The sequence below is a fragment of the Micropterus dolomieu genome, linkage group LG04 (assembly GCF_021292245.1).
Source record: "Micropterus dolomieu isolate WLL.071019.BEF.003 ecotype Adirondacks linkage group LG04, ASM2129224v1, whole genome shotgun sequence".
In the NCBI taxonomy this organism is placed as follows: domain Eukaryota; kingdom Metazoa; phylum Chordata; class Actinopteri; order Centrarchiformes; family Centrarchidae; genus Micropterus; species Micropterus dolomieu.
In genome coordinates this window covers 22366948-22373508 of record NC_060153.1, presented here as the reverse complement: position 1 = coordinate 22373508, position 6561 = coordinate 22366948, and the positions used below count along the sequence as shown (strand labels likewise).

The following is a 6561-nucleotide window of genomic DNA, read 5'->3' as shown; positions in this document are numbered from 1 at the left end:
CGTCTCGCCTGGGCTAAAGACAAAAAGGACTGGACTGCTGCTGAGTGGTCCAAAGTTATGTTCTCTGATGAAAGTAAATTTTGCATTTCCTTTGGAAATCAAGGTCCCAGAGTCTGGAGGAAGAGAGGAGAGGCACAGAATCCACGTTGCTTGAAGTCCAGTGTAAAGTTTCCATAGTCAGTGATGGTTTGGGGTGCCATGTCATCTGCTGGTGTTGGTCCACTGTGTTTTCTGAGGTCCAAAGTCAACGCAGCTGTCTACCAGGAAATTTTAGAGCACTTCATGCTTCCTGCTGCTGACCAACTTGATGTAGATTTCATTTTCCAACAGGACTTGGCACCTGCACACAGTGCCAAAGCTACCAGTACCTGGTTTAAGGACCATGATATCCCTCTTCTTAATTGGCCAGCAAACTTGCCTGACCTTAACCCTATAGAAAATCTATGGGGTATTGTGAATAGGAAGATGCGATACGCCAGACTCAACAATGCAGAAGAGCTGAAGGCCACTATCAGAGCAACCTGGGCTCTCATAACACCTGAGCAGTGCCACAGACTGATCGACTCCATGCCACGCCGCATTGCTGCAGTAATTCAGGCAAAAGGAGCCCCAACTAAGTATTGAGTGCTGTACATGCTCATACTTTTCATGTTCATACTTTTAAGTTGGCCAACATTTCTAAAAATCCTCTTTTTGTATTGGTCTTAAGTAATTAGTCTGTGTGTAATGAATGAATATAATATCCAAGTTTCACTTTTTGAATGGAATTACTGAAATAAATCAACTTTTTGATGATATTCTAATTATATGACCTGTGTGTGTTTGTGTATGCTTAGGTGGGAGTATGGAAAGCTGGGTGACCGGGGGATGAGGGCATAGCAATGTGCAGGAAAGCCCCAGAGCAAGCAGTAGGAGAGGACCATATGTTCTATGTCATGTGGCATCACTGCACAGCTCTCCATTAAATGAGAACCCAATAGCTGTGTACTAGTGGACGGTGTCTGATCCTATGTTTGTGTCATTGTAGCTCAGCTAGCAAGATGGCAGAGAAGACAGCCTTTACGTCGTGGAATTAAGTAACTAAGTATTGACCTAGTTAATTGACTGCATATTAAAACATGATGTACTGTAAGCTATACGAGCCTGTGCTTTATTTCCATAGAGGCAGCTGTGCCTTCATGTACTTTGAATGATTCATCTTCAGTTTGAGATAATTTGAGCTCTGGTTGGTGCATTTTCCTGCTGGAAGTAGCCATCAGAAGATGCGTACACTGTGGTCATAAAGGGATGGACATGGTCAGCAACAACGCGTGCACACGCGTGTATGTAGCGCAGAGCATTGATACGTGATGACAACCTCAGCAGGAGTATTGCTTTGTCAACAACACCAATCAGGGTGGATCAAAAACAGCTCTGACACCTAACAATCAAAAGTTTACTAGTGTGTGTGTGTGTGTGTGTGTGTGTGTGTGTGTGCGTGCGTGAGAGAGAGACAGAAAGGAGATGCAAGAGATAGAGAGAAATAAGTGTTACTGAGAGAGAATCAGATCTGGCAGGTGTGAATGACAGCACTCTCCCTCACTGTCTTTTTGCTTCAAAGCAAAAATGGCAGAGGAACGTGAAGTGAAACATAAATAAAGTTTAACATTAAAAAAGAACTAGACCGGAGAGATCCTGCGGGAACCCGTTGGCACACTGAAAAAGATGTCAGTCATCACGTCACAGTGTTAGTGTCAAGACAGAAGAGCTGAGAGGAGCAGCTTAATTAAGATATCAACATGATGTCTTGGCCATATATCCAACCAGCCTCAGGTTGTTTCTGCCACAAGATTAAAAAGCAAGAAGATATGATGATGATGATGAGAAATCAATTATAGTGAGAAATAGACATCTCATACACACAGATGAACTCATAAATGCACGCACACACAAATAAAATGAAAGACAAAGTTTATACTCAGAAGAGGTCTTCACGCACAGAGAGTTTACTGTTACTGAAGCACTTTTTATTCACTGAAGTCCCAAATCGTCTGTTGTCTTTTACATATAAAAGGCATCTAGATCACACCTGCTATTTTAAAATTTGATCATATGAGGGGCCCCTAGGGACATTATTCAGATACAAGTGAAATGCTTTTACGTACACAACTGAAATGCTCTCACACATACAATTGAAATGTATGTTGTATAAAAGCATTTCAGTAGGTTGTATGAGAGGATTTCAGTTGAAACGGACGTTGTTTAGATAAAAGTACACGTCTCACAATACAACTGAACAACTGTTGATTGTACGTCTGCATTATGTTTACAGCTTCTGACAAGCATCGGTGCATAGTCTGATTTCCTCCAAAGTATATGCTCCATTTCAAATTAATCAGATAGGCTGGCTTTTGGTAGGCCCACTGCTAGTTATCAAATCCCAGCATACCAGTGCTGGGAGGCGCCATAGGGAACCAAAGTCACTAGCTTCCGCTTCCGGCCCATGAGACTTTATTTCGGGAAAAATATGTAGGGTAGTCAATGGCGAGAGACAACCTATTTTTTGATCCTGTTTGAACTGTGCCCTGAATTACACATATGATGCTTGTCAATTTAAAAGATCATTTTGTCTGTCAAAGTTGCAGTTTGTCATAAATTAGTAAAGTTACACGTCATTTTGTGTTGCAATTCAGGCAGTGCAGACACTTGGGCTGTCGAGAGTCTTACATGAGAAAGATGGTTTACATCCCAGCTACGTGGAATACCTATGGAAGAAGAAGAAGTAGTAATAATATACAGCAGGGGTCGGCAAATAAGTTTTGCATCGGAGCAATATTTTCAACCGTTAGATAGTGGATGAGAATATAAGGCATAATATTAACATGTATACATGTTTTTTGGTTAGCTCTGTTGGTAAGGTGCAGGACTCGCAATATGAGGAGTGAGTGTACAATCTCACCTCAGGACAATTTTTTTTCTCTCCTCAACACATGGATTCTGCAGCAAATGTTTCTCAGATTGTGCTGCACTGTTTTTGTTTTGTTGTTTGATCTGCATCCATCAACTTACGGTTTATTTCCCCAGTATCTCCAGGCAGAGGACATTTAGGGGAATCATGTTTTCTGATGGCTCTTTCACTGACCAGACAGACTCCTGGCAGAGCTGGAGAAGGAGAGATGCACAATTGCACCAAGTAGGGTTGATAGGTAAGTTAAGCAATCACTCTTAACTACAGCTGTGAAGGTGGAACAGCAATTTCACCAAAGTAAATGAAAAATATAACATGTGGATTGTTTAATCTATCATTTAGTATTGTTATTTTATTAACAAGGCTTTGCAAAGCAAGCAGCACCTGGCTCATCTGTCAAAATAAATGGTTTTTGGTTTTGGTTTTATTTTTCTGCAGGCTAATGTTACATGCAGGGATGTTGTAAGACATAAAGCTCTACTGGGACAAAGACCCACTCATTCCCTGTGTAAATTTTTGATTTATGATTTTGATATACTTTTGAAGTGTATGAAATGTGTTAGTATGTCCCTATTATTTAATAATGCATTGCACTGAAATAGCATTTTACATACACACAAAGCTAGGCATTGATTGCTTTACAAAACCTTGTTAATGAAAAACACTAAAACCATAGATTAAACAATCCACATGTTATAATTTTCACTTATAATGGTGAAATACTTCACCACCTACATCACTGAATGCATGCGCTGGTGAAACACATCCTATCAGGGGTAATTACCTTGCCACAACACCCATCAAGCCAACATGTTAACAAGCATTTATTTGTGAAACTTGGCAAGTATTTAATGACCAACTGAATCGGGCATTGGCTAGAACAAGTGCTAATTCTCTTGCTGTCACTAAAGGCAGTGTTCGCATGCTGGGGGTAAAGACACGTAGCTGGGATATAAACCATCTTCTCGTGTAAGACTCAACAGCCCAAGCTAATCTGCTCAGTATGTGTTTGCTTTGTCAATAACTGTCATAGGAGCTGATAGCAGTATCCATCCAAATGTGGCATACCTGGGTCCAGTACTCTACAGGATATACAAGTCCCAGCTTCCAACATGGCTCGCTCTCTTATCTGCCATCTCCTGCATTTTGTTTTACTTTTATTTCACAACACCTAATCCCACAATATATGAACACTGATTTCAAATTTTATATTATGACACTGGGTTCCTATCCATAGGTTATTATATTTACTGTTACAGCAAATTATTTCAAGTGATAGAAAACAACATTTACATTTGTAAACTTTGAAAATTTATGTTTTTATGAATGCAGTATATTTTAATTTGTTGAACTGTTGCTTGTGTATTGGGAATCATTTTTGTTATATAAACTGTATGGAAATACATTCTTCATTCGTCAGTTTTCTTTAATTGGAAATAAAGTGGTGATCTACAATTTTAACAGCTGTAAATGAAATTATTAAGATGGCATTCATAGATTAACAATTTGATTAAATGTTGTAAGATAAAAAAAAATTAAATGCTGATATTTGCAGATTATTTATTTGGACATTTCACAATTGTGACATTCACTAAGAAGTTACACTGAAATAAACCCAGAATTATCTGCACACTGAATAGTTTTGAAGCTATAGATGGTGTCATTTATTGTGACTTTTGAGTAGGTCTTGTGGATATTACACGTGTATTGTTTGGCTTACTGTATACTGTGTAGTGAGGCAAAAGGGGAAAAACATCAGCTGATAGAAAGCACTTGTTTGCAAAAGTGCATTTGATCAGCTGATTGTTGATTTTTCCTGGGCACACATGTATAATTATTTGTCAACATTTCAGACTTCTGACCTTTTCTGACCAAAGGTCAGAAGATGAAACATTTTTTCGGAGTACTTTCACTTTTCAACTTACACTGCTGTCCCTTAGCGAAAGAGCTGAGCTTTAATATTTGATGTTTTATTTGTATATAATATAATATTATATAATATTTGTGTTGCATGATGAGCTGGTTCTTTCAATCGACAATCAGAATTAATTATGACAGCTTATTAACTAGCCAGTGTAAAGTTAACTAAATAAAACTGTAACATTACATGATCAACAATAAACCTGTTGCCTGTTTTTCACAGAGCACAACCATGTAGCCTAAGATACAATGCGTCTACAACTAATGACCAACGTTAATAATGAACGCGATGGCAGCCAGCGGGACGTAAATGATTACGTTAATCAACCACCACATGTTTGACAAGCAAACAAACGCTCATTCATGTTTTCATAATGAATGACAGTCGGTGTTAACCTCTCATAGGTCGTAGCTAAAAAAAAGAAGCAAGCTAACGTTAGATGGTCAATGCTCTTTGGGGGTCTCTGCGCGGGTTAATCTGGTTGCGGTTTGGAGGGCTGCGGTGGGATTGTGCGGCGATTGTCGATGCATCTTGATGCATTGTGTTTTTTCCCTGGGCAGGGTCTCTGAATGGCTGCTGGGCGTTTAGTTTGTGCATTGGAGTCCAGGGGAGGCATTTCCTCAGTGGCTTGGAGGGACCAGTTTGCGTCCCTGTTTTGCTTCGTTGGCCTCGGATCCATGCGTCCCCATTTCTCTATCAGCCAGTTGTTGGACCCCTCTGGATACTGAGGTATATAGTTAGTTTTCGGGATGTGCAGTGTGGGTGCGGGGCAGGGCTGTGCTCCGATTTGTTCTGGGCTTGTGCCTGGAGTTCTCGGCCATTGACGGGTGGATGGGTTGGTGGTGGCATGCAGCTGAGCTGGTTGATTTTGCCTCGTTGCTGGATTGGCTGGTGTTGCGCGCCTTAGTTTTTTCCGGCGGTTGGGGGGACGGCGGACTTTTATTGGCGGGTGCACGGTGACCTGTGCGGCGCGTTTGCTGCCGGGCTGGGACTTGCTGCTGGTGTTTCTCTACGCTGGCTTTCGCTGTCGTGTTATTCCGTTTGCTCTCTCTCGTCTGCCCGACCTCGCACACGGGATTCGCAGGGGGCGTGGCATTTGGGCGTTTTGGTTGTTCGCTGCACGGCGTTGGGGTGTTGGGTGGGGGGGAGCACTGGTCTATGTTGTGTGCCCACCGCGGTCGGTCCAGGCGCTGCTCTTCCGCGGGTTACGCTTTTTGCGTTCCGTCGGCATTACATTTTTTTCTTTCTCCCACCCCTATTGGCTACTGGGGTTCTTGCCTGCCTGTTGCTGGGGTAAGTGTGGCACAGTCGTGGCGTCCTACTCTCACTAACAACTACATTCTTTAACAGGCTTATGCGCACACACGTACCCACACGCACACAGACACACACAGTCTCACACATAGACACAAACAAATTTAGGTTGTCCCTGGTAGAATTATTCCTGATGCTTTTCTTTCAGTTACTTATTTAAATTAATTGTTATTATTCCAGCTCTCGTGGCTGTGCTGTGTTGCTTATTTAGTGTGCTGGACTGTTTCTTGTTTTCTCTTAGTTGTCTTACTATGTCAGCTGTTTATTGCTGCTGTTCGGCTGGTTGTCTTTTACTATTATTATTATTTTTATTGTTTGTTTTTGTTTGTGTTTGTTTGTTGTTGTTTTTCTCCTCCCCAAGCCCCCCTCTCTGTTCTAT

General features: G+C 41.3%; 1 protein-coding gene across 4 annotated transcripts in view; it reads left to right on the top strand.

Annotated features, from left to right (window-relative positions):
- Window positions 1-6561, top strand: part of LOC123969418 (complement C3-like) — a 94925-nt gene that overhangs the window by 62056 nt on the left and 26308 nt on the right. The window lies entirely within an intron of this gene.